This window comes from Leuciscus leuciscus (genome assembly GCF_965113295.1).
Source record: "Leuciscus leuciscus genome assembly, chromosome: 16".
Lineage (NCBI taxonomy): Eukaryota > Metazoa > Chordata > Actinopteri > Cypriniformes > Leuciscidae > Leuciscus > Leuciscus leuciscus.
The window spans coordinates 26,165,982-26,179,896 of NC_138740.1; the positions used below are offsets into that span (position 1 = coordinate 26,165,982).

Consider the following 13,915-nt stretch of genomic DNA (forward strand, 5'->3'; position numbering starts at 1 on the left):
TGAGTGAGTGGAGGCGGCATGAATAATTTTTTTTCACAGGATTTTTTTTTTTAAATGTCATTTTTGTGATCAAAGATAAGTTTAAAGGGATACAATTATTGACAACAGGGGGACTTTAAAAATTAATCTGAAATAATAAACTAAGTGCAATGTAATGTCAAAAATATATTTTTCGATACAGGCTATACTGAAATATCTGATACATAAAATAATGTCAAAATGGTGGTCTTGACGAGTATTCACGTAAACACAGTCAGTTATGTTTTAAGTGAACGTAAACAGTTGAGAAAGAAAACACGTGTAACAGTATAATGGATCTGTGCGTCAGGTGTTAAAGTGACAGCAGCCTAATTTACCTGCTGCCAAATTATGAGATAATATAAAAAATATCTATATAGCCTATCTATATTTTTCCCATGGTATTGATGTAAAACTGTGACCAGTGAAAATGCTGAGTGGCTAGTAACTTTGGAAAACCACTAGCCACTGTGGCTTGTGAGCAAAAAAAATAAATAAAAAAATTTATGTCATGCGTCAATGTGTCACCATATCTTTTTTTACTTTCATGTAATTTTATTACACATTTATTAATGTAATGTATGTGACATATAAAAAAAAAAATTATGTCATGCGTCAATGTGTCACCATATCTTTTTTTTACTTTCATGTAATTTTATTACACATTTATTAATGTAATGTATGTGACATATTGGAATAAAAAATAAAAAATAAAAATAACATTTATGTCATGCGTCAATGTGTCACCATATCTTTTTTTACTTTCATGTAATTTTATTACACATTTATTAATGTAATGTATGTGACATATTGGAATAAAAATTACAAATTAAATTAATGTCATGCGTCAATGTGTCACCATATCTTTTTTTACTTTCATGTAATTTTATTACACATTTATTAATGTAATGTATGTGACATATTGGATGTCTTCAGTGACAATTGTTCAGCTGCATTATTATTTACAATTTACAATTATTATTTTTGGCTTTAATTTTCTTGCAGTTTTAGAGTCCAACATGTTTTGAAAATATATATTTTATATAAAATATGAATAATAAAATGTTTACATTGGACATTTTCATAAACTCAAACTTCTATAACTTTTTTTTTCTGTTACACTTTCTTAATTTATTTCACTTCAACAACAATCTGCCAAATGTCTTCTTTAAAACAAGACCAATCTTACGTCTATATTCCAAAGCATTCTTGAAATATAACCATTTAAGTTCGGAATGTGCATTTCCAAAAAATGGGGGGGGGGGGGGGGGGGGCACTTAAGGGGTTAACATAGGATGTTATTTAAATCTATCCTCTTTATACTTTAGCTTGGATTATATGATTATTCTAGTTGTCCACACAATGAGATGCATTAAGAGCTTGGAGCGATTACGTAAAGAGGTCATGGATATCATATCTTGTCATGGCTGTGTTGTGGTGTCCTTGTTTTCTGCAGGATGAGGGAAGTGATAAAACAATACTTTACAAATACTGATTTATTTGCATGTGTTTACAGTAAACTATGCATACAACCTCACCATAAAAAAAAAAAAAAAAAAAAAAACTCCTGTCATTCATATCCCTGTCCACTAAATAAAAATGAATCAATGTATCTGTTCCAGATGAATCCGACTCTGCCACTAGGGAACAGGCCTTGCAGCCGGTTTTCAACAGCAGCATGAGGCACTACAGGATCTGTATTAGCCCAGAGAGAACTAGGTCATTTATCCAATATTACACCCGGTCAATTGGATATCGTCGCACAGCTTTATCGTTACTTCACACAGCTGTCTTAGCTTGCCGGGGATCTGTCCGCTGAGTTGCGAATAGCGCGCACATGGAAGAGGCTTTTGGTGATGTATATGAGAATTCCTAGCAGCATGAGTAACCGTGGGCTAAAAAATGTTGGCGGCCGTCCAGAAGCAGAATACTTCTGAGGCACGGCAGAAGTTTTTTTGCAAAGCTCTCTTATTTTGTTCATGCAGATAAATGTATATATACATGCGGTCCTGGAGCCAACCTGGGGGCCTACGAAAACACTGCATCGCTCGCTGAGTGTTTGAAGGTGTTCTCCGCAGTTCGGCTGGGGGAATGATTCATAATTAATGCAGCGCACTGCGCATTAGAGATCAAAGCCGTTTGTCTATGCTGTGCAATAAACCTAAAGCGGCCGTGACTGGGCTCAGATGAGGGTGCGTGGATGTGAGGGACACTGTGGTGTGTGTTTTTTCCCCTTCACGCCCTCCGGGTGTCACACAGACTAAAAGTCTCACCACCAGGTAGTTTAACCAGTATTGGCAGTTTTTGTTCTATGCAGATTTTCACATTCGCCGTGGTCCGTGAGTTCATGTGCAACTTTCACTCAGATTGTGACAAGTTTTTATGAGTTGCACAGCACGGAGACAATCTATATTACATTTACATTTTACATTTATTCATTTTATCCAAAGCGACTTACAATTGCTATATATGTCAGAGGTCGCACGCCTCTGGAGCAACTAGGGGTTAAGTGTCTTGCTCAGGGACACATTGGTGTCTCACAGTGGATTCGAACCCGGGTCTCTCACACCAAAGGCATGTGTCTTATCCATTGCGCCACCACCACCCATATTAGGAAAGAGCAATGTGTCTGTAGTTATGGTCACTCTATGAACTGTACAAATGAGGCATGTTAGTGTCTGTTGATGTATGTTACGGCTTCTGGACACCATATGAACCTATAAATCAATGATGGTGGGTGATGACATAAACCACGAGCCATGGCACAAACTTGTATTTGTACGTTTATGTGCTCTACATACAAGTTTGTAAGTTATCTGAAGCAGAACGATGGCATAAATGATGATTATTATCCGAAGCACGGCTCGATTGTAACATTTCCTACGGAGGCACAGCTGGAGGGTGTTTTTTGCGTAACACCACTCCAGAAACGGCGCAAGCAATCTCAAGCAACCAGCGAATGCAAATTATTATAATTTCAATCTTATTTTACATAGATGTAAGAATGATAATCAACAATGCCCTGGAAATATCAGCGAGAACATAGCAAGTAAATGTGAAATTGGCCGTCGCTATGTGCGGTCACGTCTCTGAACAAGACCAAATTGAAAGCACCTCCTGTACATCATACAGCTCTGGTGATGACACATTACAGTGGCCACTAAAATATTTGGACACTTAAGCTTTGCTTTATAATGTATGAATGTCACTGTGATAGATAATAAAATGTCAAAACAAGTGACAATTATTTTTTTAAAGAGCACATACTATTCAAGCATATCTATCTCTATCTCTATATATATATACATACATATACACACACATATATTTGAACAGGATGAAGATGTCCAAATTTTTTCTTATTTTGTTTAAATATATATATACATACATACATATATGAATGTAATATATATATATATATTACATTTTTTCATTTAGTACTAACCTTCGGACACAACAGAAGATAAATTAACAAATGAAATATAGTTTTGGGGCCGCTGTACTTTAGGAAGATTTTGTTCAAGTACCATAGTGCGCAAAAATGATAATAATAAATATTTTTCTAAATAAGAAAGAGTTTTTCTAAACTGCAGTACCACTGACTTTCCCTGTGCGCTCCATGAGGGATTTTGTGATGTATGCCTGCCCACTGTAGAGGTCCTTTGGCCTGCTGATTATAGAGTGTAAGCACTCTGCCGTGGTTCAGATGGATGTTTAGCCTACGGCTCGCACTCTGTAATCTAAGACAGACACAACACACTCTTTTAAACGCCTCAATCAGCCTGTCTCTCATCTGCCCGCGAGACCTGGCTATTTAATCCTTTTCTTTGGCCTTGATTAATGGCTGCTTGACCCCTGACCTCCCCACATATAAATCTCCAAATTGTGTTTTGGGTCTCTTAGGGCTTCTCACTTCAAGACCAATTCTCTCTCACCATCTTCACGTGCAAGTGTTTATAGTGGGGCATCTCTATTGGATTCTTCGCGTTTGAATAATGCGTCCAGGCCTTGGGGGGACATCGCCGTGACGACCTCCGCCGAGGTAACATTGACAGTTTCTCTTTCAGGTCTCAAACGTCATGATAAATGGAACACGGTCCTTTCGGTCACCATTGTGCTCGAGCGTTTGCAACACGCTCATCCATAATGGCTGTTTGCACTGATGCCATTCTGCCGTTACTATGGGGACCTGGTTCCTCACAGCACGAGATTCATAAGGAAATATAAATCTTTTCCCAACCTACATAAAAGAGATGAGATGAAGCCTGAAGATGTTGGATTATAAAATCTTTTTTTTTTTTTTATCTGGAACAAAACTGATTTGCACGGATTCCAGATATCGAGAAATCCAATCCAAGGTTGATCACACACACATTCCAGTGAGGCTAACCGATGTACAAACTGCACATAGACATACAGAAAACCATAGTAAAGGATGGAGAGAGGAAGAGCCTGGAGGCCTGTTAAAAAAAAAAAAAGAAGAAGGGTAAAAAGCTGGACTTCTTCCCCTCTTTCAGCCTGAGGGATTCTCTGTGGTCAGCAGCAAAGCAGAATGGGTCAAATTCCTCACATGGGGTCAGAGTGATTTCTGAAGACACTGCAAAAGAAGCTGACTTCCTCTTCAGATTGGCTTGTGCCAAGGAACAGGGAACTTGACATGCACATGAAGTATCTGGACAATTAAGGAAATTTATGTATGAATGTTATAGCATTAGATATCAGATTATATATACAAATATACTGTATGTACACTGCAGTTCAAAAGTTTAGGGTCAGAAAGAATATATTTAAAATGTAATTTATTCCTGTGATGGCAGAGCTGAATTCTCATTACCATTACTCCAGTCTTCAGTGTCACATGATCCTTCAGAAATTATGCAAATATGCTGATTTGCTCAAGAAACACTTCTTAGTATTGATGTTGAAAACAGTTGCTTAATATTAAACGGTTATAATTTTTTTTTCCAAGATTCATTGATAAATAGATAGTTTAAAATAACAATCTTTTGTAACATTATAAAAGTCTTTACTGTCACTTTTGATCAATTGAACAGTAGTGTATATAGTTACTTTCATTTAGTTATTTTAGTTATAAATGCTAAAAATGCTATTTTGTTATAAATTAGTCACTGCTTAAATATTAAACAAAGTGGGTTATAAAATATTTTAAATCTGTTTATTTTAAAGGAATATAGAATCATTACACTTTTTTTTTCCAGATTTAAAGTTACAAAAGTTATTTTCAAAATTAAGACAACAATAAAATTAAAATAAAATATCCAGACATCTGTAATGTATAGTTTTGGTTTTGGTTTCATATTCATGTTTAATAGTTTGTCATGTGATTCCCTTGTCCTCGTGTGATCTTGTCATGTGTTTCCCAAGTCTCCTGTTATGTTGTCATTGGTTCATTGTATTGATTGTTCACAGGTGTTTCTTGTTTAGTCAGTATTTCCCCTTTAACCATTGTTGGTGAGTTTCAAGAAAAGTCAAGTCTGTTTATTTTGTATCTGTTCACATTGGAAGTTAATAAATACTGCACTTGGGTTATATCAAGCTCACCTACAGTGTACTTAATATTACAACAGCAAACTCTAGCATGATTTGACTGCAGATGCTACTTTGGTTCAATATTTTTTGATCCGATGCAGTGAAATTCATTCAAATTTTAAGTAACAAGTGTGCCCAAATACAGCACAGAAATGTATTTCTATACAGAATTACTGCTACAAATAGTAAACGAAAATTTAGAAGACTGATTTAAAACTGTAGCATAATCTCACATTTCAAATGTAGAGGCTTTTCATAGTAGACCACACATTAAAGCACATCAAAATGACTGACAACCACATGCAGCTTCCAATGTGTGGTCAGAGAATCAAAAAGCAGATGAGATGATTTCGCATGAGGAAAAATACCCAGATTGCTCTAATACCACTGAATGCGAAGAGACTGTTTAGACGGCTTCATCGCTATGGGGGCTTTCATTCAAGCTGGAATCCGTTTGAAACGGTGGATTTATCTCGCGATCGTGCAGCGGAGATGACAAGGCGATGGAGAGCAGCTGAATTGAGAGGAGAAGAGATGAAATGACGGCCCTACAGCTCAATATTTTCATAGGCAATTAGAGTCCACTGCTCTGAGGGCAGTTATCAATATTGAGGCATTACATCACAATCGCTCTGCTGGAGCAAGTGAGGGCTCCACTGCAGGGATCCACCACAACGCTGGCATACATCAAGCTTTAAATCCCATTACACAGATATTGGCTACATTCAAATTGGCAACGTGATAAATATCTGACATCTCGGTTTATTGCCAAGGCAAAGAAATGGGAATAATTTTCTCCTCAGAGTCCGATACTCACCAACCTGAATAGATGCTATTTTCACCCGGAAAGAAGGAAACTCTCACTGGAAGGCAAGGAACGGGACTAGGGTGTTTGGAATGTAGACAATCGCAAGACAAATGTAGGCTATGTGAAATATGAGGTCACTATGATAAAGAAGAATATTTTTTATGAAATCTAGTTTAGGAAACAATTCTGCTTTCTTGGTTGCATTTAGTCGACAAGACTATAGGTGTGCAAATTTTCAAAGGCTGGTAACAGCATGAAATGGAAGTTGCGATATACTTTTATTCCCTATAAAGTGCGGCAGGTATGAAATCTAAGCCCGGAAGACTAATTCACCAGTGGCTCCCTCAATATTTTCCTATGGGTTCTTATAGCCCTCTAATAGTTGTTTGCTATTGGCTGTGATGTCATGTGAGTGACAGGTTGTCCCGCCCTCACGCCTGTAAACACGACATCAGAGGAGATGATTGCAAGAGGGAGAGTCAGTTATTTTTATTAAATATTACGAGGGCACATGATTTAAAAAAACTACGATGTGCACGGGTAATTCATTTAAAACAAATACTGGAATATTCCGTAAAAAACAAGAATTGTCCATTTTGATTTCACAGTTACTTTAAATAAAGGCTTTCCACTGAAAAAATTATGTTTCAAATCTGCTCGTTTGGTGGCACTATTAGCATTAGCATGTTACCGGAATCCAAGTCAATACAAGTGCCCAAAATAAATATTCAAACACAATGTAGGGTGATGATATAGTGTTTAATCACATTTCTATAGTTCTGTCTTGTTTCCAAAGTCTCCAACATTATAACCTTTAGCAAGTGCATAATTTAGGTACTCACAACACATCATCTCATTGCATTTTGTGTGTGATCATGCGATTTACACTACAAAATAGCATATAACTGTGCATAAATACACAAAAAGGGACAGACTTTGTGGCTCTATGAGCCCCATTACAGGGGATGCAGGCAACACATACGTTTTCCCCGAATGATTTATTTTCATCTCTGCTGGGGGAAAGCTGAGCTCTGCTGGACTTCAGCTGGAAAAACACAAACCGCAGAGAGAGGCGCTCTTGAGTACACAACGGTCACATCATTGAATCACTATGGGTTCGCTGCAAATGAGCTTCCCTGGGCGACAGAGCCGGAGAGTGATGATGTAATTAAAGGATTCTGAAGAAACCCACTGAATTCTCAAAAAGTGCTTCATTTTAAATAAATCTTGGTCCTTGATTTGCTTGATTTGTTTACCCCAGATGCTTATTTATCAATAAAAAGTTTTAATTGTCATCACAATGCAAAAAGTACAAGTTTAAGACACTTCGCACTCACTAAATGCTAACTGAAATATGCATTTCGGTATATAAACACTTGATGTACATGATAATGCACTCAAGCAGACTGAGGCAGACATTATTTCCTGTGTAAGACCAGACTAGAAAACACAAACCACTTGGGGTAAGAGCAATACTTGCCAAATTACTTACTGTTGCCTCATATTAATCAAAACAATCAACTAAACACATGGCTGTGTCCAATGCTGGCTTATAATACCAACACAATGAACTGAGAATTGATTCTTTAATTTCTATTTTACTACAGTCAACAACAAAGACCTCATAACAGGAAATATATATAATTTTGTCATTCTGTGTTTAGGTCTGCAAAAATGATTACATTTTTCAAAGTTGTATAAAACTTTACTATAAGATTATTGCAGTACGTTTAAGACAATACTAGTTTAGTCTTTCTACTTCAAATGTTCATGTTTAAATTCAGTGTTACTTGCTTTTTTTCTGTAATTATTTGTAATTCCTACTTTGAAAAAAAAATCTAAATTAAGTTGATGTGTGAAACATTTATAGGCATTTTGAAAATGAATCAATAAAATAAGTGCAAATGTGCATATATTAATTTTAATGACTGGTTATGGTATAATTCAACCAGTCTGTGCTCTAAAACAGTTATCATCTGTATGTGTAGGTGAGGCTGTCTGTCTGTTTACATCTCAAGCCACTTTCCTATTGTGATTTATACTCTTCACTGCCTGTTCTCTCTTGTTGAGTCTCTCTCACTCTCTCTATCTACTTCTGGTCAACCGCCACAGTGAAAACAGCTGCCATGGCCAAATCATGCAGCCATAAATCTGGACACTTCCTTCCACTGTCTCCTACTTCAAGGGGAAGCCTGAACTGTTGCAAACACCATTAACCCCTTTCCTCTCCATCCGCAAGCCAATGCCCCATCCACCACTTGAAAAAACACCCTGCAGAAAAACTCAAATGAAGGGGAGGGGTTGGAAAGAAAGAAGAACCTTGAGGAAAAGAGAACAGAAGTTCTTGAACCCCTCCTATCAGTTCTTTCCATAACTCAAACTTCAGATCCGAGAGCAGCAGACCACCAGATAATTTCCCATATTCCGTTTCCTAAATTCCACAAATTACGAAATTCTTTAAGAATCACATTCAGTTACACACCCCTGATCACCTAAATGGAAAAGACAATCAATGAAATCAAAATCTCCATTTATTTTCTTTAAAATATGTGGAACCTACTGTAACCTATTTTAACATCTCTCAAATTGAATTTAAGAGAGGAAAAAATATAATTTGTAGGGTGAGACTTGATTGGCAAAAACTACCGTGATGACCTACTTCTTCTGGTGAAATTCTGAGGTGTACATACGATGGACACTTTACTATCACATGTGGCCACGGGAGAGAATTTATGAATGGGAGTGAAGAGACTACATTAGCCATGTTGTCATTATCACATGATAATGACAACATGGTGAATGTAGTATGTCCAGATCACATTCATACTACACACATTCACACTATGGGCCCTATTTTAACGATCTGAAACGCAAGTGTCAAGCGCAAAGCGCAAGTAACTTTGTGGGCGGGTCTTGGGCGCTGTTGCTATTTCCCCGCCGGGATAAATGACTCTTGCGCCCGACGCAAATCTAAAATGGGTTGGTCTGAAGTAGCTTCATTATTCATAGGTGTGGTTTGGGCGTAACGTGAAATAAACCAATCAGAGCGTCATCTCACATTCCCTTTAAGAGCAGACGCGCTTTTCCATAGCGGATTGCTATTGTAACGGCGGATTTGCCAGGCGCGCTCCAGGAGCGGTTCACAGCCAAGGAGACCAACGCTCTCGTCACGGCCGTAAAAGAGAGAAGTTACATTGAAATGGAGAAACCCACCCAAATTAACTTCGGTTAAAGGTAGGGTAGGTAATCCTGTTCAGAAACACTTTTTTTTATACTGGGTGAAATGGTCCTTCCATCCTGATAGTAGTCAATACATTATGTGTTTAGAAAAAGGAATGAAAAAAATCAGACCTCTGTAGCAGCTGCAGGACAGTAAAAACTCTGACCAATCACTGCCATTCGGTGCGAATGTAAAGAACCAATCAGATGCCTTCATGTCTCGTGCCCGCCCCGAGCCCCACTGCGCGCGCTGCCCGGCGTGCACTCATCACATGTCACCGTTCCCGGAAATATTCAGCTCAAAGCACCTGCATATGCAGTCAGCGAAGGCAAACAAGGCAAAAACTACTTCCTCGGACCCTGCCCGCACTCTTGAACGACCTCCTCTGCTTCGCCCTCAACCCCGGACCTGTCCTCGAGCCGACGATGCGGTACTTTTCTCCGGACTCGGAGTGTACGTTAGTCTTCATTAGAGTCAACAATGTTTTCATCATGGAAACTCTTACATGCAAAACACCGTATATGTTATGAATCTTACACGAAATTCATCTTCATCACAGTGTAACTGATGGTAATGGAAAAACGTGTATCAATGCAACCTGTTTTTAGTTTTGCCTTATAAATATAGCTCGTTACCGAATGAAACTTTACCATTATCGATATGCTAGCTTGATAGTGAGTACTAAAAGAAATCTTATTTGTTTATATTCATAGTGATAAAGTTAGGAATTTTATTACATGTGATTCTGACATGATGTCACTGTATGTACTGCGCTCCTTCCTCTCCACTCGTCTCAGGTAATAAATGCGTCTTGTTCCAGCCTGAGCGTTTGGCGTCGCGCGTTCATGTGTTTTGGGGGCGTGGCTTTGGAAGGAGCTCAGAAGGGAGGGGGTGGAGTGAATGGAAATAATGAGCTGTGTTTATTGCAGATTAAAAGGTCTACAGTCACTCGATTTTTATATTTTCTTTTTCAGAGTACTTACATTTTAATTATGTATTGGTATATAAAGACAGTTTAAACAAATTTGGAATGTTTTTTTTTTAGAAAAATGATTACCTACCCTACCTTTAAACAGGCGTATGATAATTTGGGTAAATGTGTAAGCTAGATGTATGCTTTTATAATAAATTGTCTAAATCTATCTATCTATCTATCTATCTATCTATCTATCTATCTATCTATCTATCTATCTATCTATCTATCTATCTATCTATCTATCTATCGTAATAATGTATGATTTGCAAAAATGAAAACTGCTGCTTCTGTGTAGATGAGAGAATCAAAGTGTATGCGCGTTGTGCACACGCTACATTGATTATGGCCAAGCATGCGCCCTTAAAATAGCATATGCGCACCGCGCCACTGACTTTAAACTATTTTTTCCTGGTTAGTGGCGCAATTGTTTTCTAAACCATCAAAATAGCATGAAGGAACGTTTGCGCCGGAACACGCCTCCTTTTTTGCGCTGAACCGCCCCTGGGAGCGCAAGTTCATTCCCTAGTTTAGCGACGTGCTTCTGTGGAGGGAAAAGCGCGCTTTGCGCGGGTGCAAAATAGGAATGATACATGCGTCGGTGTACAAAGTCAATTGCGCTGGGTGCAAGATAGGGCCCTATATAACATACTTTTATAATGGTTGCAAAGTAAGTACTTCGGACACAGCCACTGTTGCCACAAACTGGTGAAACCTAGAGAGTTAACAATGTCACTAAACCTCCTTTGTGTTTCTTTGCAATAATATCAAAAGAACATCTCTGAAGACTTCTGTTGGCCATATCAAAATTAGTGACATTAAACAGCGACTCCATAAGGGAAGACGAACACGTCTTTCTTTACAATGGCAGAGGAAAAACTTTTCAAAGGCTTTCCATTCACAGACGAATCCTGGCTGAGTGAAATAACTGTCCCAGAATGCCAATTTGTAGCTTGAGGATAATATTTAGATGGAGAGGTGGTGGGTGCCAGATAGGCTCGGAATAAAGATGTGTTGACATTGAAACACCCAAATGCATCTGTGAAATCTGAGATGAAAGGAAAGAGAGGCTGTCAATCATATCCCCAGTCCTGCCATGAACTTGAGCACAGCTCTTCAGAAAACCCAGCCTTCAACCTCTCGGTTTAAGAGCATATAGACCTACTTTCCCTCCCAGATATTCTTGATCTCATTTGGGCCATTTAAGAATTCATGCAGCCAGAAAGGGTTTTCTGAGGTAATTTCAACATCTCATGGAGAATAAAGCCAACGGATCGCAAATAGTAAATAGCCAAAAGGACTAAATAAAGTCTGTAACGCTTTATAATACTGAAATGTCTTCATCTATAATGAGAGAAGCATATCTGAGCTCATAAACTGAGGCTGCCAGTTTAAACATATGATAAATTATACTACATAAATATTCTCCCCCAAGACATGCTCTGACAGATGCTTTTTTGCTTCTACGGAGTGGTTTTGGATCCTGAAACAAATAAAGCCAGTTGAATTGCAGAAAATCTGCATATGTAAGGTCTCTGCAGCAGTTACACTGTCATCCCGTCTGAGAGTTTGATCAGGTGGCAATCAGCAGGGCCTGTGAAGTTGTCTCTGTCACCTTGCGTTTGCTCAAACTAAAACAATGATGTCATGTTTTTTTCCCACTATTCTCGTAAGCATGCTGGGAAAAACTGGGCTAACTGCATTTAGAGGTGCCTGCGGTCATTACGTCACACAAACAGACTTTAAATCAAAATTTAGCTGGTGGCAGCACCTGTAAATATGGTTAAATAACGCAGCGTAAGCCCGGTGGGACCGTGACCCAGAAAAAGAGAAAGATAAACAAGCCCACAAAAAAATAAATGACAAGCAGGGAAAAAAGACAAAATAAAGCTCCTCATTCAAATCATATTTTACATGGATCTTATGTCTCGACACGCTTGCTTAGGAGAGAGGAGCTGAGCTTCTAAAGCAAGTGACAGCAAGATGGCTTAATATGACTGATTCCCTCTGTTGTGTTAATGTGATTCGGCTCTGGCTTGCCAGCAAACACAAAAGGAAGAGTGAAAACGCTAAGGCAATGTAGAGTTCCCCTCATGCCGATCTCAAACCAGCTTGGCTGTTCATCGAGCTGCCAAAAAGACACGCACGTTTGAGCAACAAGGAGCTATGGCAAGGGATAGTTCACCAGAAAATTATCATTATGTCATTATTGACTATTTTGAAGAATGTGAACGTGTTTTTGTCTATACAATGAAAGTCAATGGGGTCCAAACAAAACAACGTTTAGAAAAAAAAAAAAATCTTCAAAATATATTATTTTATGGTTTAGAACAACATGAGGGTGAGTAAATAATGACACGCAAACTATCCCTTTAACATTGTGTGTTTACCTGATTTACTATGTGTGTGTAATTTGTTTGCCAACAGGGGCGCTCATCTCAGTGAGCAGTGCCAATCGGAGGCCCTCATGCCAACAGATGCGGCCAGTCATGTGCATATTAAAGGAGGTGTGTTAGAGATTGTGTCTGATGGTTAGATGGTGAAGAGTGATGAGTGTGACAGATGAGAGTGTCACAATAACACAGCAAACTCCACCTGCCACTGCAGAACGCTGCATCTGCTCAACATTAACATATCCCTGAGCTCAAACAGCCTTCTGGAGAGAGCAGGGGATCTTCTCAAGATACTGAATCACGCATAAATATAAATACAAAAACATTCCTCCAGGAAATTTATTCCATATCACTACTCTTTCTTTGGATTGGAACAGCAACAAAAATAGTTAAATAAAATGTTTAACAGATGGAAGAACAAAACACTAAATGTTTAACAGACAGCAAAACACAAGACACAAAATACACAACATGTTAAAAAAATTAAGAAACAAATCTGCCAGCAAAAACACAAAATGTTTGATTGATGCGAAACATGAAATGTTTTAAAAATGGCTAAACAAAAAGCACAAACAAACAAACAAAATGTTTAACCGATGGTGAAACGAAAATTGCAAACAAAAACAAAATGTTTAAAAGACAGCACAAACACAAAATGCTTTAGACATGGAAAAACACAAACCGCCTGCAAATGTTTTACAGACTGCAAAATCTCAAGACAAAAAAATGGCACAATTTAAATTGCTGATATAACCAGAAAATGTTTAACTTTTTTTTTTTTTTACAGCAACAAACCGCCTGCAAAATCATGATTCTTACAGACTGCAAACAAAAAGCGCGAAAACAAAAGCATCTAAAGCTTGGCAGATAGGAAAACGAAAATCATAGACAAAAACACGAATTGTTTGGAAGACGCAAAACACAAAATGTTTGCAAAAACATGAACTGTATTA

The 13,915-nt window shown here is 38.0% G+C and overlaps 1 protein-coding gene across 2 annotated transcripts in view; it reads right to left on the reverse strand.

Moving 5' to 3' along the window:
* Positions 1 to 13,915, reverse strand: part of rxraa (retinoid X receptor, alpha a) — a 170,072-nt gene that overhangs the window by 117,160 nt on the left and 38,997 nt on the right. The gene's annotated exons all lie outside the window — the stretch shown is intronic.